The sequence below is a fragment of the Triticum aestivum genome, chromosome 5B (assembly GCF_018294505.1).
Source record: "Triticum aestivum cultivar Chinese Spring chromosome 5B, IWGSC CS RefSeq v2.1, whole genome shotgun sequence".
Classification (NCBI taxonomy): domain Eukaryota; kingdom Viridiplantae; phylum Streptophyta; class Magnoliopsida; order Poales; family Poaceae; genus Triticum; species Triticum aestivum.
The window spans coordinates 696,772,322-696,798,523 of NC_057807.1; the positions used below are offsets into that span (position 1 = coordinate 696,772,322).

The following is a 26,202-nucleotide window of genomic DNA, read 5'->3' on the forward strand; positions in this document are numbered from 1 at the left end:
TGAACGCTGTCTTAGGTATGTCCTGCTCTCGAATCTTCAACTGATGGTACCCTGATCGCAAATCGATCTTGGAAAACACTTTAGCTCCTTGCAAACGATCAAACAGATCATTTATCATTGGTAGTGGGTACTTGTTCTTGATTGTTACTGCATTCAATCCACGATAATCAACAACCATCCTTAACGATCCATCCTTCTTCTCCACTAACAGTACGGGTGATCCCCAAGGCGAAGAACTTGGGCGTATATAACCTTTATCCAACAGCTCCTTAATCTGCTTCTTGATTTCCGCCAAATCCTGTGCGGGCATCCTGTATGGTCGCTTCGATATCGGGCCTGTTCCTGGCAACAGCTCAATCAAAAACTCAATGTCTCTATCCGGTGGCATTCCTGGCAATTCCTCAGGAAATACATCAGGATAATCCTTCACTACTGGCACCTCTTCCTGCACAACTCCTGATAAGGAATTTACTTGATTCCTATTTGGTCCATGTCGTGATACATACCTAATCCTTCTTCCTTCTGGCGTTGTGAGCAAAATCGTCCTTCTTGCGCAATCGATGTTTCCTCCATACATCGACAGCCAATCCATACCGAGAATCACATCCAATCCTTGGGATTCCAGAATGATCAAATCCGTCGGGAATACATGTCTTCCTATACTTAATGGCATTTGAAAACATCCTTGTCTGGCCATATACTCCGCTCCTGGTGAGCTTACTAGCATAGGGGTTTTAATAATCTGAGTAGACAGACTATACTTCTCTACAAATCCCCTTGATATGTATGAATGCGATGCACCAGTATCGAAAAGAACAAGTGCAGTAAATGACTTAACCAAAAACTTACCAATTACTGCATCGGGCTGAGCTTCAACCTCCTCCACATCAATGTGGTTCACCTGTCCCCTGTTGAAAGGGTTTGGCTTCTTTCCAGAGCTTCCATTTCAACCTTGGCCTTCGGGACAATCACTTGCATAATGTCCGGTCTTGGAACACTTGTAACAGGTGACATGGCTCAAGTCTTTCTTGGCTGGGGTTGTTGGTGGGGTCCGGTTCTGGCCGTTGCTTCCTCCATTCCCATTACCATTCTTGTGGCCATTATGGTTGTGCGAACTACCTCCTCCATGGGTATGCTGAAACTGCACTCCCTGTTTAGGGGTATAACGGGGCTTCTGCTGGGCTCCAGAGTTAAACTTCCCCTGCCCATACTTCCTCTTGCGATTCTCAATCTGCTGCTGCTTTCCTTCAATCATGAGGGCGCGGTCTACCAACTCCTGGTAGTTATTAAATCTTGCTACCATCAACTGCAGGCTTAACTCATCATTTAGTCCTTCCAAAAACTTCTCCTGCTTAGCTGCGTCTGTAGCAACGTCATCTGGGGCATAACGTGCTAACTTACTAAAATCATCCACATACTGGCCAACAGTCCTTCCTCCTTAGCGTAAGTTGCGAAACTCACGCTTCTTCATGGCCATAGCTCCTGCTGAAACATGGGCAGTGCGGAAAGCTTGCTGAAACTGATCCCATGTGACAGTGTCTACATGGTAAGTGGCTGTGAAATTCTCCCACCATGCTGCTGCGGGTCCGTCAAGCTGATGTGCAGCAAACTTCACCTTCTCACCATCTGTGCATTCTGCAGTGGTCAACTCCCTTCCTATCTTGCGGAGCCAATCATCTGCTACAATCGGCTCGGTGCTACTAGAATACACCGGCGGTTGCAGCCTAAGGAAACGAGTCAAGTGATCCGCAGGTGGTGGTGGTGGTGAGTTGTTGTTGTTGCCTTGGTTCTGTACCAATGTTTGAATCAAAGTGTTCTGCTGTTGAATCAACTGAGTGATCTCTGGCGGGAAAACAAACTCGGGGTCGCGTCTCGGAGGCATCTGAAGGGTTTAGAAAAGATGAGAAATTAAGAATAGAGTGAGGTCTAAGGAGAAAACACTACCCGAATGCTCATGAGACAAATGCACACAAAATCACTTCATTCATCAAAGGGCATACAACGGTCTAACTATCGCAAAGGTGCGTGTACTATAATGTTTACATGGAGGGAATACTATTAATATGTGGGGGTCATCTATTAATTTGAACTGGTGGAAGACTCCATGATGTCTGCTCCAGCTTCGTCTTCAAAGTCGGGCTCGCTTGGATCCGAATCGGTGTCGTCGATGATGATGTAGTTGCTCGGACAGTCGACGTACTTGTCTTCATTCTTGAGCTCCAATTTCTTCTTGAGTTCTTCAATCTCATACTTAAGATCGTTATTGTGCCTTACGACAGCTACGATCTCGTCCATGTAGTCCTTGCGTAGAGCCTTCATTTCTCCTTCAAGTTCGATGATCCTTCCCTTTGCATTCTTCAACTCTATCATATCATTGCACATATGGTTCTCCTGGCGTCGAATGTGCTGGTTTAACTCTTGGATGAAAGCTGCAATGGATCTATCCTTCTTGGTGCTGACTATCTCCCATTGTTCATCTCGGCGTCCGCAAATCTGGTAGATAGTGTCCTTGAGGTCTTCTTGATAAACTTCTCCAATGCGTCCCATGGTGATATGAGCTGCCATGCTCTTTCCCAGACTCCAAGTTGGTGCACTGAAAACACTATCTATGGGCTTGGTGATTGGGGCGAATGTCCTTCCCGGAACGTGAGCTTGAAACTTCCAGCGCTCCTCTTCAAGCAGAGTGGCGTTGAAAGTCCCTGTGAAGCTTGGTAGTCCAATGTTCAGGTACCTGGCGACTTCCTTCAAGTGAAATCCAAATGGTGTACCTTCATCTGGTTGAGCGTACTTGATCTTTGCATCCGTCATCCTAAAGAGTAGAAAAGATGAGGAGTTAGAAAATGAGAAGAGAATAGTGATCTATGGCTTTAACTTAGTGGTCGTGTCCTACAGTCAGCGTGTGTTCTGATACCATCTCTGTAGCGACCCGACTCGAGTGGATCAAGTTTCTATGCTCCGATGTCATCCCTGGATCAGTAATGCTGACACCACACAGTACTTCGAAGGATTTATAGCAGAGTAGCAATCACACACTTATTACATCATTTGTCCAGAAGAGGACTTATTACAATAATCATGTCTTAAGGCCATCTAATAACGATAACAGCGGAAGACTTGGAAGAAAAGTGAGTCCATCAACTCCAACGGCATCACTGAGTATAGAACCACGACCTAAAAGCACCTTATTCGTCGTCTGAAAAGTTTGCAACATGAAACGTTGCAGCCCGAAAACGGGTCAGCACATGGAATATGCTGGCAATGTAACACATAGGGAAATAACAATGGAGATAGGCTATACTACATGCATATTTGGCTGGTGGTAAAGCTCTATGGTTACAATTTTTCATAAAGCCAGTTTTTCCCTACTGCAAAGGAATAATTTATTTAACTATCATGGTGGTTGTTAAACATTGAGAATGGTTGACAGCATCCTCAATCGCAATTAAAAGTATTCATTAACAAAACCCAACAATATTAAATTTAGAGTAACATGTTGAGATTCACATGATATTCAAGTACTAGATACTCAAGATGTCCATAACCGGGGACACGGCTAATCATGATTAGTTTGTACACTCTGCAGAGGTTTGCGCACTTTTCCCCACAAGACTCGATCGCCTCCGTTTGGTTTCTCGCACTACAGGGTGTTTGAGAAACGAATGGCCGAGACATAGTCTTTCAGAAGCGCTAGCACCTTACGACGGGTAGACCGATACACCTACATCCCCTACATCTGCTAGTCTACCACTATAAGAGTTTGCACGACTTAGTCAACTATGCCAGAGCCCATAATGGCTTGTGGCTGCACACGGAAGTTACTAGCATGAATTATCTTATGATCCCTTTGAGCCTGGGTGGCGGTCCATAGGAAAATCACACGGTAACCCCGGGATTTCCAAAAAAATAGGCAATCACTGGATACCCCAGGTGCCTCAATCCACCCAGATGTGTATTTAAGTTGCCACCTTAGATGAACCATTAATTAACAACCTCATATCTGCCATGGATATTCACTCACCCAATCCACGTCTACTAGCATAGCATGGCATAATAAGCAAACGCAGAGTTAACACCCAAAGGTTTCATAAGTAATACAGGTAATAGGTACTACCTCATCTACTTCCCATCCCACAATTTAATTAGATCCTAATCATGAAATGTTTGAGGATTGATCTAATGCATAAAACTGGGTAGTAGAAAAGATATGATCAAGTGTTACTTGCATTGCTGATGATCCGCGAAACCTAGAGATTCGAAGTAACAAGCGGCGCACTCCGGGTGATCTATCGCAGACAAACAACAAGCATACAATAAGTACTCATCTAATGCACGGGTAAATCTCGAATAAAAGATCTAACCAGAAAGTTCAACTTAAGAACCCTGGTGGCAAAAGAATCAAAATGAAGCCACGAAGGTCAAACGGCGAGGGAAAACAACTCGGTTCTAGCAAGTTGAAACTAGGTCAAATTTTTCAGTAGCAAAACTTTGTCCAAGTGGATTAGTCGGAACGGCGGTTTCGAGACGAAACTCCAGGTGCTTGAATCACCTGATTCCGATAAACGAGCGAGAAGATAAACTAGAAAGAAAATCAGATCTGAAATCGCTATCGGAAAAATAGCGGAATAAATCCGATGAGAAAGAAAAGGACGAACGGTTGAACGAACAGACGTTCATTAACCGGGGCAAACCGGGATCACGTTCGTTAGGACGAACGGTCCGGCGAACGCTCGCTAAACAAAACCGGAAAGAAAAACCGGCGAGAAAAACCGATCTAGGGTTTCGGAAAGAAAATCGAAATGAAAAACCGATCTAGAAAATCAGAACGGAAACCGGAACGATTTACGGAAAACCAAACCGAGGAAAAGAAAAGGTGACGCGGCGCGGGGCTAGTACCTCGAAGAGGCGAGGGGCTCCGGCGGCGGCGGCGTTGGGTGGCGGCGGCGGCACTTGGCGGCGGCGGTGTAGGGCGGCGGCGCGGTGGTGGTGTTGCGCTACTGCTGCTGCGGAGGAGAGGAGAGGAGAGGTGTTGGTTTGATGTGTTGGGGGGGTGCTTGGGTATTTATATAGGGGAGGGGGGGGTTTTGCTTGGAGTAGGGGACAAGAATTAGACTAGGATTAGGAATCCTAGGAACAAAAAACGGAATAACGAAACGGGTCCAAATCCTACTAGGATTTGTAAAAGAAAAGGAAACCGGGGCGGCTCCCTGGCTCCCTGGCGCCGCGCGCTAGCGATGGCCTCGGCCTCCTGGCCGGCCGGCTGGCTTGGCGGCTTGGGCCTTTGGCCCAAGCCGCTGCGGCTCTTTTTTTTTTAAATCGGTTTCGCGCGCAGAAAAAATATCTAAACGAACTCCAAACTTAATGAAGTAGATTTTCCCCGACTCCTAAAAATGAGTCGAACAAAATGAACTTTTACTCGGGGCCTAAAATGCAATTTTTTTGAAAACACGCATTTTTACCTAAGGCAATAAACTCCGAGAAAATCCAAAATTTGGTTTATTTATTAAATCTTCATTTTTCCTAAATTTTTGGGGAAAGTCATATTATTCCCTCTCTTATTTTTGATATTGGAAAAATATTTGAAGATAAAATAAATAAATCCAATGATCCTCTTTTCATAGTTTTGAGAGAACTCAAATACGAAAATTTCGAAATCTCCAACTCTCTCCGAGGGTCCTTGAGTTGCGTGAAATTTCTAGGATCAACAAAATGCAAGAAAATATGATATGCTTGATGATCTAATGTATAACATTCCAAATTGAAAATTTGGGATGTTACAACCACTGCGACCTCACGGTCGAGTGAGCCCTGTCCGAGCGGACGCCTCATCCGAGTGCTTTCGTCCGTCCGAGTGAACCACAGCCGTCGCTGTGAAGGTGCGCTGCAGATGACGCAGCGACGCGATAGCATGCTGGAGCCGGGCGGCGGACGAAGAGGTCCACTTGGTGCACGGCTCGGTCAGTTACGGAGCAATAAGTCCATGTTAACTACTATCTCCGTTTCAGTTTACAAGTCATGTGCGTATATCTAGGTTGCCAATTTTATCATCCTAATATAAATTGTATATCACAAAAATTATATTTTTTAAAAGTAAAAACTCCGAAGTATGTTGGTAGATTTTTTGTAATATATGATTTGTATTAGGTTGGTCAAATTGACGACCTAAGGATACGCGCACGCCCTGTAAACTGAGAGAGAGGTAGTAGGCATAATTGTTTGGCTAGCCAACGCATGGAAGGAGTATCCCACGTCCAGACCATGCATGCAGAATCTGCATGTAAGAGACATTAATTAGCGCTAATTAAGGAAAAGGCGTTACCGTTCGTGCATTAAAGGAGTTCCCCCCGCGTCCAACGCATTGAAGGTGTTGCCCCAAGTCCAGAATCTGCATGCAAATGGCGTCCGTGCTAATTAAGCCGAAATTGAAGCATGGAAGGAGAGTTGTGGAGGCAGGCAGGAGTAGAGTTCTGCTGCGGTGGAAACGGCCGGTCTGGCCGGAACCAGACGGCGGCCGAGAGGTGGTGATGAGGAGGATGAGCAGCCCCGCAGTCCAGTCGCGGGCCGGCGCATCCAAGGGCGAGGCCGGCGCGAGCGCTGGTGGTTGCGTTTCACTGCTCGGGGAACCGGAGTTGGCACATGTCGGAGTCGTGCTTCGACGCGTGTGGAGCTGGGTCGAGTGCCGTCAGCTGGGCCTTGTTGCCCGAGGAGCCGGGTTGACCGGACCACCGGTCGACATGTTCAACCGGCCGGGGAATCAGGCCGAGCGTTTAGCGGCTGCGAGTGTGTGGGCGCTCGGCGACGGCATCATCGATGAGTACGCGAGATGATGACGGGCGGACGACGGCGCTTCATCGTCCGGGAGCCGAGTCACCAATCGGAAAAAAGGGAGACGTCCTTTGTATGAGCTCGTGTGCATACTGGAAAAGAACAAACCATAGTTAGATCATTGCAATGTTTGATGAGCAACTCCCTGATCCTTTTATTTGTACGAATGATGCGATAACCAGAGCTCTAGCGGCCAATTGCTCTGGTGCTGGTAGTTGATCCGCTGTTGAAGATTGAAGAAAAAACCATATGCACCCTGGTTCGATAGACGCCATGCCCCACGGTGGGCGCCAACTGTCGTGGGAACGACTCCGACAGTAAGAGAGAGGTAGGATAATGGAGCATGATCTATCGAGATGCATATGGGTGACACGGTGGTTTTAGCAAGTTCGGGCCTCTCACGGTGGAGATAACAACCCTACGTCTCGTGCTCCGGAGAGGCTTTGTTTTATCTGAGTATATATCCAGAGATTACAATGTGTGTGTGAGAGAGAGGAACGGATCCCCATGCCTGAGCTAAGTCCTGGAACTAATGGTGAAAAGGAGAGAGAGATGGAAGAAAAAGCCCCCTGAGTCTAGTGGTGGGGGTGGCTTATATAGAGTGTGCCACGCCCTCACCTCCTATGTTACAAAGTGGAGTATCAATGCCATAATACCTGGCCACTACAAAACCGTTATGCTGACTATTGGTCTTCGCATATCCGAGTGAGTTACCCGGCCGAGTGGAATGAGCTCATCGAGTGGAGTGCCGTGCTCCGAGTGGTTGTTGCCGTCCGAGTGACTTTCAAGTTGCGGTACATCTGGACGGCTATCTGGCCCAGGGGCCCAGTACAAAGTGTATGGTGTCCATGGGTAGGGTCTTTAGGTCAGGCCTGTTACCCTACCCCCAATACATGTCCTCGTCAATGACCCACTACCTATTGATGATAGCTTTCCCGATGAACAATTAGCTGTCATAAATGCTTCTCGTACTGCTCCTTGGTATGCTGATTATGCTAATTACATTGTTGCTAAATTCATACCACCTAGTTTTACATACCAGCAAAAGAAAAAGTTTTTCTATGATTTAAGACATTACTTCTGGGATGACCCACACCTTTATAAAGAAGGAGTAGATGGTGTTATTAAACGTTGTGTACCTGAGCATGAACAGGAACAGATCCTACGCAAGTGTCACTCCGAGGCATATGGAGGACAACACGCTGGAGATAGAACTGCTCATAAGGTATTGCAATCCGGTTTTTATTGGCCTAATCTCTTCAAAGATGCCCATAAGTTTGTCTTGTCTTGTGATGAATGTCAAAGAATTGGTAATATTAGTAGACGTCAAGCAATGCCTATGAACTATTCTCTTGTTATTGAGCCGGTTGATGTTTGGGGCTTTGATTATATGGGCCCTTTTCCGGCCTCTAATGGGTATACACATATTTTAGTTGTTGTTGATGTTGGAGATCATTGCAGAAAATAAAAAAATTCTACGCATCACCAAGATCAATCTATGGAGTCATCTAGCAACAAGAGAGAGATGAGTGCATCTACATACCCTTGTAGATCGCGAGCGGAAGCGTTTAAAAGAACGGGGTTGATGGAGTCGTACTCGTCGTGATCCAAATCACCGAAGATCCTAGCGCCGAACAGACGGCACCTCCGCGTTCAACACACATCACCTTGATCCAGCAAGGAGGAGGGAGAGGTTGAGGAAGAAAGCTCCAGCAGCAGCACGATGGCGTGGTGGTGATGGAGAGGCAGCACTCCGGCAGGGCTTCGCCAAGCTTCTGCGGAGGAGGAGAGGTGTTGGGGAGGGGAGGGGCTGCGCCTTGGAGGTGTGTCTGCAGCCCTCCCCTCGCCCCTCTATTTATAGGGGGAGGAGGAAGGGGGCCGGCACCCTCTAGATGAGATCTAGAGGGGGCGGCGGCCAAGGGGGGGGGACTTGCCCCCCAAGCAAGGGGGGCGCCCCCCTTAAGGTTTCCCCCCCCCCCAACCCTAGGCGCATGGGCCCAAGGGGGGGTGTGCCCAGCCCTCCACGGCCCATGAGGCCCTCCAGGAGAGGTGTCCCCTCCCAGTGGACCCCCGGAACCCTTCCGGTGGCCCCGGTACAATACCGGTATGCCCCCGAAACTTTCCGGTGACCGTATTACAACTTACCATATATAAATCTTCACCTCCGGACCATTCCAAACCTCCTCGTGACGTCTGCGATCTCATCCGGGACTCCGAACAATATTCGGTAATCACATACAAGTCTTCCTAATAACCCTAGCGTCACCGAACCTTAAGTGTGTAGACCCTACGGGTTCGGGAATCACGCAGACATGACCGAGACAGCTCTCCGGCCAATAACCAACAGCGGGATCTGGATACCCATGTTGGCTCCCACATGTTCCACGATGATCTCATCGGATGAACCACGATGTCGAGGATTCAAGTCACACTGTCTTGTACTACAAATTTTGTTTTTCAGCTAGATGTTAACTAATAAGTGCATAGGATTTAGGGTAGTTGATGAGTGTTATGCACATGCTCGCTTAATTTTTATACATGAAGACGTGTGCGCATGCAGTTTCCACTGGATCTTGTTAATCATTCAAGTTGAAGATGCTGAAGTTGAAGTTCTGGACTCGCTACTTAAACCACCCGAGCAGTATGAAATCGTAAAGGAGATACTCGACAGGCAATTTCAATCATTATCGAACTATATGTCGACCTATTTAGTTTGTCATTTCCTGAGATCAACTAATTAATAACTCCTTTATTCATTTTCTTTGCCGGCGGGCAGCGCTTGGAAAAAGTTCAGGAAAGAGGTTCCACGCGAATGGAAAGAAAAGCTGAATTGGCATCGACCCAAGGTATAATTAATTAAGTAGTACTAGCTAGCTACCATCTCTTTAATTGATTCTAGTTTCAATACTTATCATGTTTGATTAATTATTATCTGATTGAATTCTATTCTCGTGAAGTGCATGAAGCAGTTGCCGGGGAATGATCTATGTGCATACTACGTTTGTGAAAACATTTGCATGATGGAGTTCGAAAGGAGCAGATCTGATAGACAGCAATGGGTACGTTTGTCCAAGCACTATTCACAATTTTTACATCATTATTGATATATAATATATATATTATACACGACTAATACATGCATATTTGATCTCATTCTTTAAAGTTCCAGGACATGCGGGACAAGCTCCTACCATCGGATCGCGTACGAGCAATTCAACAAGAAATAACGTGTATAATATGTAGTAACATAAAATACCAGCAAATGAAAAAGAATTAAATGGAAAACACAAAACTAAAGGAAAAATAATTCATAAACCCAAAACACCCTAAACATTTAGTATCGGTTGGTGTTACCAACCGGTACTAAAGGTCTCCTAGCCCCCGGCGCGGCCTCATGCCACGTGGTGACCCTTTAGTTGCAGTTCGTGCTGAACCGGGACTAAAGGGGGGCCTTTAGTCCCCACCCGTTAGTGTCGGTTGCAGAACCGGCACTAAAGCTCCTTATGAACCGGTGCTATAGCCTGGTTCTGCACTAGTGATGGGACATCCAGCATCCCATGCATGTAGCATGCACCAAAGTAAAGTGTACAGTACAACTGAGACACATCACTGTCATACCACCTCAATAATAATGACCAATGAGCCATCAAATCACATAGACCCGACAGTAAGTTGGATGGATGAATCAACCATCACGCTTTGGCCGCTTCTCCCTTCAACGCATGCGCTAGTGAGAAGTCGCGTCCACTGTGCCCGAGCATGAATGCGGCACCAAATCTCTGGCGCAGAGCTGACCATTTTGGGTGGGAAGCATGCATGGGCAATGGAGGGGCCTTGGGTGGGCCAGGGTGGTTAGGAGCGGGCGTGGCAGCTAACCGTTTGAGTAATTTTGTAAACTACGAGATGGAGTACATTTCCCCACATCATCTGCCTCGGTTGATGAGATTGCAAATTTAAACCCCATAATCCCGAAAGGAGGGAGTAGTTAAATTTTTTGGTGAAACTTTGATAAAAAAAATATATGACGTGGCATAAAAACCTGGACGGAGGTAGTAGTACAAGATATGGTGGCACACTGACTTTGGCCGAATAAAATTATTATAAGAGAGCAAAGTGTACATACAAAGTAATTAAAATTGAATTTCACAAAAATATTTAAAATTGGAGGATGGTGCAGCCCACCTTTTTGATATTTTGAAGTTGTTATTCACTTCGGAGGATTGTGTACCACACACGAACAATAGTAAGTGCGACCGGGAGGCGTGCAGCGTTAATTGCGAGTTGACTCCTTCGAGCGTTAAATTTTCTTCACGTACTAGCATTGCCCTAGTATTTTTCTTCACTACATTATAAAGAGTTTTGTTTCATGCACAATTTAAAATGATTTTTATGGAGAGAAAAATAAAACCACTCCAACTATATACGCTGCAGCCTCAACGCTTGTTTTCTATGGTTTGCTCTCTTCACACTCTCTCTCCACTATATATATATATAACGCTGGAGCCTCAGCGCTTGTAATTTCTCTCTTTGCACTCTCTCACCCTCTCCAGATCTAAACAAGACCGTGTTGGCCTCTCGCTCTCTCTCTCTGCCCTCACTTCTGGTCAAAGAGCCGGCAAGATCCCATCCGGCAGAGAAGGGAAGGAGGCTTAACGTTGTTGTAATCGATGAGGGAGGGAATCCACTACCAGCGCCAATGTTCTCTTTCACCCAGCGGCGGCGGGGGAGGCCCTCCGACCCCTTCTTCCTCACTGTCATACATAGTATCGGCAGATCAGCCTCCGATCATCCACTGAGCCACACCCCAAGAACCTTAAGGTATAAGTTACTTAATCCACATGCATTGCTCTAACTGCTTGTTTTTTTTGCTTCTGTACTCGAATCTAGGTGTTGGATCAAATAGGAAAGTAGTGGGGAAAGTTGTATATCATGAATCTAGGACGTGGTTCAAAGAGGAAAGGAAGGGGGAAAGTAGTACATTTGAATGGTATATCAAAAGAAGTGTACCTATGAAATTAAATCGAACGAACAAATTTTGTATAAAATGGATATTTTATTTCCTTGCTGTCATAGCAAGGCAGTTGCCCCCGACCTCTCTCCCTCGAATCGCTCCCCCAACCTCTCTCCCCCGAGGCGGCGGTGCGGCGCCGCCCCCGAGGAGTCCCCATCCATACTGCCCTCAGCCCTCCCCCTGCATAGTATCATAAAATACCAGCAAATGAGAAAGAATTAAATGGAAAACACAAAACTAAAGGAAAAATAATTCATAAACCCAAAACCCCCTAAACATTTAGTATCAGTTGGTGTTACCAACCGGTACTAAAGGTCTCCTAGCCCCCGACGCGGCCTCATGCCACGTGGTGACCCTTCTAGTGGCGGTTCGTGCTGAACCGGAACTAAAGGGGGGCCTTTAGTCCCCACCCGTTAGTGTCGGTTACAGAACCAGCACTAAAGCTCCTTATGAACCGGTGCTATAGCCCGGTTCTACACTAGTGATGGGACATCCAGCATCCCATGTGTGTCATGCACCAAAGTAAAGTGTACAATACAACTGAGACTCAGCACTGTCATACCACCTCAATAATAATGACCAATGATCCATCAAATCACATAGACCCGACAGTAAGTTGGATAGATGAATCAACCATGACGCTTCAGCCGCTTCTCCCTTCAACGCATGCGCTAGTGAGAAGTTGCGTCCACTGTGCCCGAGCATGAATGCGGCACCAAATCTCTGGCGCAGAGCTGACCGTTTTGGGTTGGAAGCGTGCATGGGCAATGGAGGGGCCTTTGGTGGGCCAGGGTGGTCAGGAGCGGGCGTGGCAGCGACCGTTTGAGTAATTTTGTAAACTACGAGATGGAGTACATTTCCCCACATCATCTGCCTCGGTTGATGAGATTTCAAATTTAAGCCCCATAAACTCGAAAGGAGGGAGTAGTTAAAAATTTTGGTCAAACTTTGATAAAAATTATATGACGTGGCATAAAAACCTGGACAGAGGTAGTAGTACGAGATACGGTAGCACACTGAGTTTGGCCAAATGAAATTATTATAAGAGAGCAAAGTGTACATACAAAGTAATTAAAATTGAATTTCATGAAAATATTTAAAATTGGAGGATGGTGCAGCCCACCTTTTTTATATTTTGACCTTGTGTGGTCCAGCTGTTATTCACTTCGGAGGGTTGTGTACCACACATGAACGGTAGTAAGTGCGACCGGGAGGCGTGCAGCGTTAATTGCGAGTTGACTCCTTCGAGCGTTAAATTTTCTTCACATACTAGCATTGCCCTAGTGTTTTTCTTCACTACATTATAAAGAGTTTTGGTTCGTGCACAATTTAAAACAATTTTTATGGAGAGAAAAATAAAACCACTCCAACTCTATACGCTGCAGCCTCGACGCTTGTTTTTTAGGGTTTGCTCTCTTCACACTCTCTCTACACTATATATATAACGCTGGAGCCTCAGCGCTTGTAGTTTCTCTCTTTGCACTCTCTCACCCTCTCCAGATCTAAACAAGACCGTGTTGGCCTCTCGCTCTCTCTCTCTCCCCCCTCACTTCTGGTCAAAGAGCCGGCAAGATCCCGTCCGGTGGACAAGGGAAGGAGGCTTAACATTGTTGTAGTCGATGAGGGAGGGAGTCCACTACCAGCGCCAATGTTCTCTTTCACCCAGCAGCGGCGCGGTAGGCCCTCCGACCCATTCTTCCTCACTGTCATACATAGTATCGGCAGATCAGCCTCCGGTCATCCACTGAGCCACACCCCAAGAACCTTAAGGTATAAGTTACTTAATCCACATGCATTGCTCTAACTGCTTGTTTTTTTTTTGCTTCTATACTCGAATCTAGGTGTTGGATCAAATAGGAAAGTAGTGGGGAAAGTTGTATATCATGAATCTAGGACGTGGTTCAAAGAGGAAAGGAAGGGGGAAAGTAGTACATTTGAATGGTATATCAAAAGAAGTGTACCTATGAAATTAAATCGAACGAACAAATTTTGTATAAAATGGATATTTTATTTCCTTGTTGTCATAGCAAGGCAGTTTCCCCCGACCTCTCTCCCTCGAATCGCTCCCCCAACCTCTCTCCCCTGAGGCGGCGGCGCGGCGGCGCCCCCGAGGAGTCCCCGTCCATACAACCCTCAGCCCTCCCCCTCCATCGCCTCCCACTACCACCGCCGTCGTTGAGGAGGCTGCGGGGTGAAGCCCCTGTGGTGCGGCGGCGGCGGTGCAGTCCTTGGCCGGTGGTAACGCGTGGGGCCGGGCAGCAGCGTCCATCTCCCTCCTCCTCCAATGGCAGTGCGCAGCGGGTTGGCGGTGGCCAGAAGATCTCTAGCGATCGTTGGCGGATGAGATTTTGGCTGGGATGAGATCTGATCTGGGCCAGAGGGGTTTAGATCGAGATCCACTGCGGATGCGCCTCATCTCGACAACGGCAAGAGGAGATCCCCCTGGGTAATCTTCACGGCACGAGGACGTCCGAGTCTCTTGGCCCGGGCATGGTGGCGGTGGCAGCCTTCTCCACCAAAGGCGGTTGGCCAGGCTGGTAGTGACGGATCTTGGATGCCACTATTAGCACCGGCGGCGAGTTGTTGATACATAGTCGCCGGTGAAAACCGAGGCGACTCCGGTCATGGTGGGCGATGGCGGCGTCTACGTCGTTATCTTGATGAAGGCATCGTCAAGCAACTATCGCCAACTTGCTCGTGCCGCTCCGGGAGAAATCCTAAGATCACCGGATCGGACGATGGCGGCGCTATGGTGTCGTGATCCCTCTTGGGGCATCGTTTGTGGAGCGGCGCTAGATGGAAGAGGCGTGAGGTGGTGTGGTGTGCCTTCTCTCGCGTCGACGACGGCGGGTCTCGGCGGCATGGAGCAGCGGGGTCTCGGGGCTGGACGTGGCGTGATGGCCTTGCGCAGGACGGTGACGCTGTCCGGTGCCATGGTGGCGTCGACAGCTGACCTGGCAAGGTCTTTGCGTCAGTACCTGTTCTGAAGATGGTTAGGTGGATGACGGCGGCGGTAGCCTCGATGAGTGCACCGGACCGTTGTGTGACCCATTCCCAGCATGTGGCTGGGATGGGGCATCTGGCATTAGATGTTAGGTTTTGGTGCGATGTATGTTTGGTATTAGGCTCGGACATTCGGCACCCCTGCATCAAGGGGATAGGAGTAGCGACAGGTATCGCCTAGATAGTGGCTTCAGGCTTACTAATGTAATGCTTTGTAAGGTCTCTCAGAATAATTAATAAAACGGCTACATGCATCGCCCAGATGCAGTGGCCGGGGGCAATCCTCCTTTTCTAAAAATAAAAAAAAAATAGCAAGGCAGTTCATTCGAATACAAATGTACACAACTGAAAACATGATTTTTCCTTATTCAAACTAACTTCAATACCAGATTCATAGATTGGCCGGTTTTTTAATGGGAAATGGTTGATGGTCACATACATGTGAAACTAATAATACTAGATATAGTGCACTTGAAAATCTTAAGCAATATACTTATATTGGCTGTCCTTAGAAACATCTGGATTCTGAATAATGTAATTTAATTAGACTCTATGGTGAGAAGGCACTTGAAAAGAAACATTTGGATCTGGAATGATGTAATTTAACGGTGTGGTAAGAAGTCTGGTTTTGTTAGAAAAGGAGGTTGAAACATTTGCCCTATTCATCATTGTGATACAAACAACCATTTTTTATTAAAGTTGATGCATGACAGCGAGGTCAAAGTCATCAACAAACAGAGTATGTAACATGGACAACTATGGAAGAACTATTACATGATATGAATTTAAGAGCCAGACTTCTTTCGCAACATTTTTAAGAAGGGAAACACGCCCTCAAGCCATCGTCGTGTCCGTCTGAACCATAACATGGTTGAGAAGTCTGACGGGCGTAGGTTCCATTTGATATCTGCATCAGTTCATTTGATCGTCCTTGGGTCGAAGTCGAATGTGATAGCCCTGCGGGAACATAACATCCGTGCTTCGGAATTCGTCAGTTCCTTTCATTTCTTCCCATCTGCTCAGGAAGTTAAAATTACATATTGGATATCAACAAGCAGTGTGCACGGTGCAATGAAAGCAACAATCTTTCAGGTGCGAAAAGCACACACCTATACTCCGTCACCAAAATATGGAGGGTAAGTGTTACAAACAGCTTGACAAAATCTGCCGCAGGACAAACCCTGATTCCTGCCCCAAATGGCAAGAAATTCTTCAGCATTGCACTGCGCTTTGACTCATCCTGTGTTTTCAGATTTGTCAAAAAATTTATACACACAATACTATATTAGTTCCAACAGAATCTTTCAGGTAGAAAAATGGGAATATAAATTGAAAGAATACAGCCATTTCAATGTCCTCACTAACCATCCACCTCCATGGGTTAAATTTGAGTGGATCTTCGAACAATTCTTCGTTCAAATGAACTGCCATGGGGTTGACTATGACCTGCCATCCGGCTGGAATTGTATAGCCTGCAGGAAGAACGAATCAACAGTTCAACACATTGCTAATTGCTATATAACTCTACTGCTTTGTTAGCTAACCAAACAGATTACTATAATTACAATAATGTTTCTGAGTGTTCACCGTTGACTTGTACATCCGTAAGAGTTTTCCTAAATACTCCAACTACGGCATTGCTTATTCGAATAATCTCATTGGTCACCTTCAGTCGAAAAGGAAAATCTTGTCAGAATAGAAACCTGTACCAGTGAAGAGTCCAGTTGTCATGCGTGCAGACTTAAACCTGAACTGAGGGAGTAGAGTACTACTGATGAATCCAGTTGTAATCAATGATTTTGATTTATTTATTTTACCTGATTAGTGAATGTCAATGACTTGTACTCCTCCCAGGTGAGCCCGGAGCACCCACCCTTTCGATCCTTGAGCATAGTTCGGTTCTCCTTCTGTGTAAAGTCCAAGTTTTCAGGATGTTAATTCTTTTGTATGTTTTCAGGATCTCGCTACTTCTGTCGTTGGTCTACAAGCATTAGTATTGATAGTACGAGTACTATATACATACTCTCTCCGTTTCCTAATAATACTCCATCTGTTCTTAAATATAAGTCTTTTTTAGATATTTCAATATGAACTACATACGAATTAAAACAAGTGAATCTACACTTTAAAATATGTCTATATACATCTGTATGTAGTTCATAATGAAATCTCTAAAAAGACTTATATTTAGGAACGAAGGGAGTATAAGACTTGTAGCTATTTTAAGATATTGACTAGATACATATTAAAATAAGTGAACATACATACTAAAATGTGTCTACATACATAGAATCAAAAAATATATATTAAGGAATGGAGGGAGAACCTCCAGGGACCGGAGAACGTCTGGGTTGTCATGGAGTGACTTGAATGCTACAGCGATTGTTCCTGATAGCGTGAAGACGCTGGAGAACAACAACATCGAGACCATATCAATAGCAAAATCCTCACTTATTAATGGCTCTTCACCCTGCAGTTCCTCGACAATTACGTCAAGGAGGTCGCCATGTTTCTTCCCTGGTGTACCTAACCTCTCTGCCAACGTATCCCGCACTGTCTTCTGCACATTTTTCCTGGCCTGCACGCGCAAGCATATCAGCTCTTAAACTTTTTTTTCTTTTCGAAACGGATATTAGCTCTTAACTGAAGGCTACTAGTTGGGTCATTTTATACATGCCCCTGCATTATGGGAGCATTTTAAATTTTCATAACGAAGCCTGATTTTCATAACGAAGGGACACAGTGGTGTATATGACAGGCAAACTTCTATACTTGAGCTCTCTATTTTTGCGAATGAGAATGATATACGCCGGTTCTTGATCATGCAAACAAACAACAAGTTAATTTGTATACCTGCATGCATCAATAAAACGTTGTCCCAGGGAAATATATCGGGAAGGAGATAAACCCTGAGAAAAGCGCATCGAACTTGTTCCTCAGTTTCCCCGACTTGGTGGAAGAATCGAAACCAAGGCACTTCCTCGTCACCAGCTCAAAGAGAATCTGCAGACACAGCAGATATATATAGCATTTGTATACCGTCACCACACCATGCAGGAAACAGCAGCGAGTAGGAGAATGGCATCAAAACCAAGCACAAGACGCTTACGTCGGGCGCATCACCGCGCACGTCCACACTCGGCTTGGTCGCCCACGCGGCAAGGCACTCCCTCACGGCGCCCTCCATCTCTGGGAGGAGCACCTCTTTGAGATTCTGGAGGCCGAACAGCGTGAAGGCGCATCTACGGACGAACTTGTGGATTGTGCCATGGGCGGCTTCGATGCTCTTCTCACCGAATATTTTGGTCACTGCCCAGGGGTACCCCATACTGAACAAGGTCTCCTCGTGCTGAAACACAAACCGATTGACCTCCGCAGTGGCGGAGCCAGCGTATGAGCGTTGGGTTCAGCTGAACCCAACGACTTTGCCTGGCTAGGGGTATAGTACATGTATAGTATGTGCATGAACCCAATACAAAATCAGGGCTGAACCCATCAACTTGGAATGAAACGCTCGGTGAGAAGCCCAAAAGCCCACAATGTAAATTCTCAGTCCCAGCCTGACAGGCCTGTTCGTTTGTGGCTTCATGTCGCTGTTCTATTTCTGTATGGGCAGCCACCGGCCGCACGACCTTTTGCGTTTTTTTTTCGCTTCCTCCAATCTCAGATCTATTCTCTCGTTCGCCTCGATTCTCCAGCAACAAAGATGAGCCGACAAGGACAGGTCGGCAGCAGGAAGGCTCCCTAGCCAAATTTGAGGTTGCCGTTCATCACATCTCCTCTCTATTGTATATATCATGGTTGGTAGCCCATAGTTTTCCAGTTACTTATTCGGTGATTCCATGTACTTTTATTGATCTAGGCTGTCAAATTTTATTTCCTCAAAAAAAATCATCATCAGATTTAGATAATGATGTTAGCACTTTAAGATCAACCATTAGACGTTGTCAAAGTGCATCAAAATTCTCCATGGGTAGTCTTCTGAAGCCTTTCCATTTAAAGATAAAATAATTTGAGTGAATTGCCTTATGATTCGGGGATCAGAAGATAATTTAGAAGTACACAAGAAGTCGAGGAAGTAAGATGAGATTAGGTGCACATATTTAACAAAGTGACCTTAGAGCAACTCTAGCAGACCCCGCATCCCGCCGACACGCATAACTCGTTTGCAGTTCGCGCAAAATCATTTTTGTGGGCCAGCGCGGGCTGGCACAGATACAGACCCCGTATAATGGACCCGTAAAAAGCATATTCGCGAAATATACTTTTTTACGGGTCGGCTTCTGCGGGTTCTGCTCTGGCGCAGCTCGTCCCGGCCCGTAAAACTTAGATTAATCTAGCATAATGCTTTTATTTGCTTTCGCAACAACATTAGATACAAAATGTATCACCAAATCTTGGCTAGAATAGCAAAACCAAAGAAAACAAGGACCACAAGTATGCATTTCAGAAGATTTCCAACTTCCATAACTGCTCCCACTAGTTGAAGCAATATCTTCTCCATGCACTCATTGTTGATCTGTGGATTCTTGATCTTGCTTTGTTCATTCTTGATGCTTTCTTCATTCTTCATCTTTGGTTTCAAAGAAGTAGACGTTGCTTCCCCTCTAGTTGCACATGCAGCCGCATCATTGCCTTCGATTGTACCAAAGACCACTCCATCGTCTGGGGGCAGCAACCGGCGGCCGGAAAAAGCCAAATCCGGCGGCCCGCGATGAAGCGCCACAGATATGCAAATCCGGCGGCCCGCCAACGCAGGGGGAAAGGGAAGGGAGGCCTCGTGCGTCTGGAGGCCTTCCGGCGTGCTCCTGCCAGCTGCTGTCACCGGAATCTTGGGCGGCGGCCGGCGGCGGCGCAAGGGGGGAGGAGGGGTGGTTGGAGGGAGAAAGCGCGGGATGAAATGTCCCCCCACCAACCGCTTCCGCTTATATGCAGGGCACCGCAGCCGCGCGGGGGGGGGGGGGAGGACCTATGTTTTCCCGGGTTGGCATCGGGATTTTGCCGCGCCCCCTAATTTTTTTTGCGGGCCGGGGCGGGATGCGGGGTCTGATCGGACTGCTTTTTCGGCCCCGGCCCACATTTTGGCGGTTATTTTACGGGTCGGGGCGGGATGCGGGGTCTGCTAGAGTTGCTCTTACATGCCACCACTTAATTATGTCTATCCACACATGGATATTGTAGGTATGAACAGAGATTTAATCTAGGATAGTTTAACGAAGGTAATTCCCAATTATTTTACAAAGGGGACTTCATCATGACTTTATATTGCCTACTATTTATGTTTTCTTATGAGTTAAAGATGTTGCCTAATGAGTATGTAGAAATTTTGAATTATATTACTGCACAAATCAGAGGTAATATATTCAGTTTGTTGATCGATGAGTTTACCGATGTGTCTGGCAAAGAGCAAATGACAATTCTTTCGAAATACTTTAGCAATCTAGGATTTATCATACTCTTAAAATATTATTCAATAATATTTGATTAAGCATAAAACAAGTCAGAGGACAATACTATGATGGGGCAAGCAACATGTGTGCCCAAGGACAATAGTGTGATGGGGAAAGCAACATGCATGGTGTGTTCAATTGAAAGCAAATATTTTGCAATATTATTCACTTTATTATGTGCATTAGTTTGCTCAACAACCCTCCCTTTCATTCAATGTCATCCAACTGGTATGTCTCACACTCTTTCAGTTTTTAATGCAATACAATATGTGATAAGTGATGTCATATTTCTATTATGTATGTTGTGTTTTAGTGCCAAACACTTCTTGTAAGATGGTATAGATTTGAAGTTATAATTAATTTATCGGTACAAATCCTTATAACAAGTCAATGACTGAACCCAATGGCAAAATTTTCTGGCTCCGCCCCTGGACCTCCGCGTCGGTGGAAATAACCGCAGGCTGCCCAAGCAAGCTTGTCTTGAATACCGGGCCGTACCTGCGCAAACAGTAACCAGAGGTGTTTTCTCACACGCTGAGCACTACTGTTACTGTGTGCTAGAACCAGATCTCGCACGTTTATTTGCAAAAGATAAAATGACAACAAATACTAGTACTATACAACGTCTCCATTCATTCAAGAGGTACCTTTTCATCCTTTGTTTGTAGAAGTCTGGGATGTCCAGGGAAGAGCTTGCCTTGAGGAAGTCCAAGGTCTCACCAATAATAGGGAATCCCATGGAGCCAGGAGGAAGAACACCGTTGCAAACCGGGTTAATCCATTTGTATACCCAGTGTACTAGCCATCCAATCACAAGTGTAACTCCACACAGAGCTACGTATTGAGCAACAGGAATGTCCATCTCCAAGTGCATCTAGTAAGGAAATGAGGGGTGTAGTTAGTTGTGTGCGAATTGTAGAGGTCTTTACATGCTTATATATACTACAACTGTTATGATGATTCTTAGGTGTCTTTTGACTTCTATTTCTTTCAGCTAGCTGGCATCTATATATCCATACCCAACTTGGTTAGCACGGGGCAGATAAATTAAGTGGGGTACATAGAGTAACCACACCATGTGAAAGGTGATCTACTTAATTAACTGGAGTACAGGTAAGCATATGTTAGGGATAGCCAAATCACATGATGCTGATAAATCACACCATGTGAAAGGTGATCAATTAGTATCGGCAAGCATCTCTTAGGGATAGCCAAATCACATCTTCCTGATATTAGTCGTGTATATGGTACGATTTGTATAGCTGTTACTGCCTTGATCCTAGGGATCTTGTTATTTAATTATTGTGCATGGTATGTAACCTACAAAGACTTCTACTCGGACCTTATTGGCTCTACAAAATCTACTGCTTGGCGCTTTAACATCCCGGACCTCTACCCGGACCACGCCCCTTTTTTGCAACAAGAGATATATGATGCCTTTCTTCACATGAACCCGAACCCTAGCACTGGGCCTGGCGGATTTGGTCCTTGCTTCTACAGAAAATTTTGCACTCCCTAAGGTTATTATCTTCCCCTTCTTCTCCCGGGACGAACACGAGGCAAAGTCGTTTTTCCGTGGGTCGAGGGGTTTGCGGAGTGGAACGACACTTACAGAAGCCGTGCGAGAAAGAAGAAGTGGGATGCTAACTGGCTTCAAAAGTTAGAATCAAAAACGCGGATTGGAACGTGTTTTATTGCGGAATGGGGAGCAGCTGGACACAGTTAGCGAGCAAAGGGTGTCTCAATGGCAGGAGCAAGCAGATATAGCATTGGGTAGTGTCGTACCATCTATGCCGAAAAGCAGCATGGGTTCCACGGGGGTCTCGACCGACGATGCACTGCTGGCTTGCTACCCCGTGGATGATATTAGGTACACATGAAACTGAAGAACATATCCATGAAGGTGGCGGACAGCTTTGCTTTACCGAATGAGCCCGATGCAACCATCCATGGCAATCCAATTCCAACTGGCTATGCTCGTGTTGGGGTGGATAAAGTTACATCGGGATATGACTCACTAGAGCTTGACTTTCCTGGAGGTCAAGGGGAGCAGACATTGGGAGAAGCCATACGTGCTCTCATTGTATGGAGAAAGGAATGCATCATCTTTCCAAACTCGGCGCCAAGGCCACCGACTCCTCCTCCAAGTCCGTCGCGTCAGCCGACTCCACCCCACCTCAAGACGGAGCGCACCGCGAGTCCGCCATATCGATCTCCACCGCGCCAGCCGACTCCACCCCACCCCGAGACGGAGCTCAGTGCGAGTCCGCTATATCGATCTCTGCTGCGCCAGCGGACTCCAAAGCGGAAGAGAGCACCAAATAAGAAACCTAAGCCTCCTGCCAAAAAGAAGTTGGCTGATGAGATGACCGAGGAGGAAATCAGAGCCAAAGTGGATTCTGAAGTGAAGGCACATTTTGGACCGAAACTGCCCCCGCTGCCACAGGAGAAAATACCTCTGAAAATCGTACAACGCTTTCAGCATCGGCTAGAGCGACCCCCCGTGCCAAGGCCACTAGATGACTGTGAACACTCTATTGGCAAGTCATATCATGCAAAGAAACATCAGCAGTCAAGCCTTACAGGTAGTAATAAAAGCATGAAAATTGTTCCCCAGCTCGAAGAACAGGCAATGCAATTAATCCCCCCGCTCAAGGTGAGTACCGATAAGGCGGCAACCGACGCTCTTGCTAAAGAATTAGGTCTCAGTGTTGAGTAACTCCTAGGCATCGAGGACTGTCCCCATGGCTACAGAATTTGCAAGGGAGTATGTCCCCGGGAACCCTCTGGTCAGGCCTGAGCAGGTCCCGCTTTTATCAACACAAATATGCAAATTGCATGACTGGTACCTGAGAGAAGTAAAGATGGGGCGACAGATGCTCATGGTGAAAGTCCAGAAAGAGCAATACTTCCATGCAAATGGGATATGAATTGAGTTTTTGTAAATTATTCACTTATTCAATCAAAACACACTCGACAAAACTATCGTAAGCTGCTATTGTTTGTAAGTGATTTCTTTATGTAGTTTAAGTCTCTAGCTCAGCTCGTTCATTGCCTGTAATTATCCTCAGTATATTCTTTTGTGTACTATTATGCAGAATGAAGATTTTTGAATGCAAAAGAAATGGAGTCTATGACATTGGGTTTATTGACCCAAATACCGTTAATGAAATTATGTTAAGAAACCACATCGAAGACTCAGAGAATAACTTGCTAATGTTTTTGAAGGAACTATATACTAGAACGGAAATACTATTTCCTTACAACTTCAAGTGAGTGTTACTGTCTTGTACTATAAATTCCATTTTATTTACTCGATGTTAAGTTTAGTTGATGAGTTATGCATGCCCGCTTATATAAATGTGTGCGCAGTTACCACTAGATTGTGACACCCCAAAAATTTGGCCTTGTTTTATTAAGTTAAAATTTTGCCAGGATTTAAAACTTTGGATTTCTGAGCTCCATTTTGATTTTTGACTCATTTCCTTCCCTGTTATGATGAGTTTTTCCCAAAAAGAAAACTTTTCAAAAATGTTATTGGACTTGTTTAACCTCTCAAGAAAAACTTTCCTTTTATCAGTATAACTAATTAATTAAAATAATTGCTTGATCCTTACTTTCTTGAAAATAGTTTTTCAAGGTTAAATGGCCATATTTGAACTACAACCATTTGATAGATTCACCTAAAATTTCCACAAAAATTTGGAGATGTCTTGTGATGTTTTTAAATCACTTTTATGCAAAAATATATTTCATTCATGAAATATTTTGAACCCTGCTCTCAATTTTTCTTCTCTGGTCCAGAGTGCATTTTGCACTGCAACCTATTTAAATACTTCTTTAAAACTTCTACCAAAATTAAGGGAGGTCTGTAGGAGCCTATTATTCCTCTTTGTGCAAAAACCTATTTATGTTCTTTGAAAAATTTGAGTGAATCAACCTCATTTCTATTCTGGACCAACTTGATTATTTGTGCAGCAACCATGTTTTTGCTTGCTCTTTAGCCCTTGATCATTTCTCCTACTTGTAGTCCTCCATGTTAAACCCTTAAGTCCAGGAGCATGCACCATTTAGATCATTTTTGGTTCATGGAATAATGTCATATATCTCCTGTCCAGAAATGTAGTTTTTCAAAACTTGCACTAGCAAGTCTCCCCTTTTGTCCAAATAACCACACCACCCCCTCTTTCATCCACAGAGACACTGATCTGGAGATTTTGGCCACTCCAAGAAATGCCTAAGTGCCCTTGGCATTTTGTCAAACACCTGATGTGCATGGCCAGTTTTGACATGATTTTGTCTTTGCATTATGACCTTGCACCTTGGATCATACCAGCTTGTCCAATGGTTTTGCCTTAGACTATAACCCCACCCTGCTAAATCCCAGCTCCAACCAAGCGCTCTGGAGTGTCATGGCATTTCGTCGAGCACATTCAGTGCGTGCACTGGACGCGCCCAGAGCACGCGTATTGCAGCCACGCGGCCGAGCCGACACGCTGGCCCCCACGGCTTTGGCCTGCTCTGCAGAACCTTGCCGCGCACTCCCTTTCTCTCCGCTACGCGCCAAGCAGCCCCCGCCGCGCCCGGCAGGCCAAGCGCTAGCCGCTGCCGCCGCCTGACAGCCCTGCGCAGTTCAGCGCCGCCCAAGCCTCGCCCGCTCGCCACATGGCCTTGGAGCAGTGCGAGCTCATCCGCAAGCGTGTCTGCTAGCCCTCGTCGCCGCCACGTCGCCCTAGCTACAGAACGTCGGTTCGCCGGAGAGCTTATCCCCGGCCGCCGCGGAACCGCCTTGCCACGCTATAAAAGGGAAGCCCCGAGCGTCTCCAAGCCCTCAGGTAGCCTCATGCCGTCTCACTAGCGCCCCCATCGCCACCAATTGGAAGGGAGCAGGTCTTCTTCAACCTCTCCGGTCAGTTCGGCCACCGCCGCCTCCCGGCTCCATTCGGCGCAACCAGAGCTTCCCCCTCTCCGTTCTCTTCACCAGGAACCATCTCATCCTCCCGTGAACTCGTTCCCCTGCTTGATTTTGATCGGGAGCCGTCGCCACCACAAACTCACTTTGTCACCGAAGCTCCCCTCCGCCGCGGAGCTCGCCGCCGGCGATTTACTCCTTCCCCAGCAACCCCTCGACCACCGGGAGAACCGCCCCAGCCATGCGGATCCATCCCTACCCTCTGGAGCCCGCAAGGAGCAGCCAAACGCCGGCGACGATCGCCGGAGCCCCGCTCCGCTCGGACAGAGGAGGGAGACGACGCGCGGCGACTGGTCAAACATGACCAGTGGGCCAGGCGGGCCCACTGTCAGCGACACCACACGCTGACCACGTCGGTTAAGTGAAGGCGTATTAACCCCAGTACGCTTACCCCGCTCCGAAAACGTATTCCCTTCCGAAACGTTTTCTTTTCTGTTTTATTTTAAAAACAGATTTTGACCAGAACTTTGACTGGCTATAACTTTTTAAATATAAGTCCAAATGAATTAATTCTTTTTCCTACCTTCTTCAAATTTGATCTAGTTTTTTTTAAGATTTATTTGAAAAATTTTAAAACAACTTTTTGGTTCTGTTTTTGAAATATGTGTTAATTCAAATATATTTTCAAATAGGATTTTGGGGAAAGAGAAGAAAGCTTTCAAAAGTTTGGAGAGCACCCTGCCTTTCCACACATTGAAGGCAAGCATTCTGAACCCCGGCACAATAATTTTGGAGTGATCATTGATGCATTTATAACACCACCGCATTTCGAAGGACTTGTTATTTCATGTGATATGATCATATGCATGGATACATGTTGTTGATTTCCTTGCTGTTGGTAATGGACACACTTGTGATGATAATCACCCTCATGAGCTTTACATGCATACCGGCAGGAAACCGGGAAAACCTCTGCCTTGGGTAGGTATGAGTTTGTCGCCGGT

At 46.1% G+C, this 26,202-nt stretch overlaps 1 pseudogene; it reads right to left on the reverse strand.

The window, feature by feature from the left end:
• Positions 1 to 15,631: 15,631 nt before the first annotated feature.
• Positions 15,632 to 21,172, reverse strand: LOC123117769 (cytochrome P450 87A3-like; annotated as a pseudogene).
• Positions 21,173 to 26,202: the final 5,030 nt, after the last annotated feature.